The sequence below is a fragment of the Hipposideros armiger genome, unplaced genomic scaffold, assembly GCF_001890085.2.
Source record: "Hipposideros armiger isolate ML-2016 unplaced genomic scaffold, ASM189008v1 scaffold_296, whole genome shotgun sequence".
Classification (NCBI taxonomy): domain Eukaryota; kingdom Metazoa; phylum Chordata; class Mammalia; order Chiroptera; family Hipposideridae; genus Hipposideros; species Hipposideros armiger.
In genome coordinates this window covers 363,405-365,050 of record NW_017731646.1, presented here as the reverse complement: position 1 = coordinate 365,050, position 1,646 = coordinate 363,405, and the positions used below count along the sequence as shown (strand labels likewise).

Genomic DNA, 1,646 nt, shown 5'->3' with positions numbered 1-1,646 from the left:
ATCAGGCTCTTCCTATGTGTGATGCTTAACTCATTCATATGTCTATGACATTGCTGATTATTATTCCCTTACCTTGAAAGTCCCGTTTGTATACAAAAGTGAGCTCAAGTGCCACCACCTCCATGAAGCCAACTCTGATTTCTCTAGCCTTGATCAATATAATCTATGCTCTGAGTTCTCAACATGTATAATATTATGTTAATTAGTCCTGAATGAACTTACTTGCTTAAGGTAGTTACTATACTAACAATATCTAACATTTATCAAGCACATACTATGGCCTAGACACTATTCAAAGCACTTCAATGTACTAATTCATTTAACTCTCATAACTCCCTGAGGCAGATGCTACTATTATTATCCTAGTTTTACAGGTGAGATAACCAAGGCATATTATAGATTAGGGAAATTGTCCATGGTCTTACAGCTAGTAAATAGTACAATCAGGAGATCCAAGATGACGGCCAGCAGGAGGCTGATGAAGGAGCTTGAAGAAATCTGCAAATATGGAATGAAAAAATTCCGTAACATCCAGGTTGATGAAGTTAATTTATTGACCTGGCAAGGGCTTATTGTTCCTGACAACCCTCCATATAATAAGGGGACCTTCAGAATCGGAAGTAACTTTCCAGCAGAATAACTATTCAAACCATCAAAGATCACATTTAAAACAAAGATCTATCACCCCCACATCGATGAAAAGGGACAGGTCTGTCTGCCAGTAATTAGCGCTAAAAACTGGAAGCCAGCAACCCAAAACCTGGACTAAGTAATCCAGCCCCTCAAAGAACTGGTGAGTGACCCTTAGCCTGAGCACCCCCTTCAGGCTGACCTAGCTGAAGAATAAGGACTGTAAAAAATTTTGTAAGAATGCTGAAGAGTTTAAAAAGGGATATGGGGGAAAGCGACCTGTGGACTAAAATCTGCCATGGTTAATTCCAGCGAGTGTGAGCAGAGACCCAGAGCAGTGCAGATACCCTGCAAAGCAGGACTCTGTGGAAAACTGACACATGCCACCACCTGGCATTTGCTTGTGGCAGTTGCTAACTTTCTCCAGTTTTCTTAATCAAAAGTGGTGGCCTAGATAACCTATAAAGGGATTAAACATTAAAAAAAAGATAGTACAATCAAGATTCAAATTCAGAAAGTCTGGCTTCAGAGCCTGGGTTTTATTCTCTACACTATACTTTGCTGTGTGTTCATTTATTTATTTTTTTTATTTTTTAATTGGGTAACAGGTGTTTTTTCCAGGACCCATCAGCTCCAAGTCAAGTCATTGTCCTTCAATGTAGTAGCTCACTGGCCCATGTGAGAATCGAACCAGTAACCTTGGTGTTATGAGCACGAGCTCTAACCAACTGAGCCACTTGGCTGCCCCCTGTGTGTTCATTTTGTTTCTCCTATTAAATTGTACATCTTTCTGCATTCTGTAGGAGCTTAGTGAGGGTGATGGATCAGGATGGATATAAACTGGTTCATGCAGATTAAGATTAATTGTAACACTACGTGATGGCCATGTGGTCACCACGACATGGTATTAGTCACAGTTACTCTAACCCACCTCATTCATCCAAGTCAAACCAAGAAAAATAGTCACTGTCTTCCTGGGAAGTTACTAAGACATCTGAAATCTTACTTGGCTATGC

At 40.2% G+C, this 1,646-nt stretch overlaps 1 pseudogene; it reads left to right on the top strand.

The window, feature by feature from the left end:
* Positions 1-454: 454 nt before the first annotated feature.
* LOC109391525 (ubiquitin-conjugating enzyme E2 L3 pseudogene) lies at positions 455-920 on the top strand (annotated as a pseudogene).
* Positions 921-1,646: the final 726 nt, after the last annotated feature.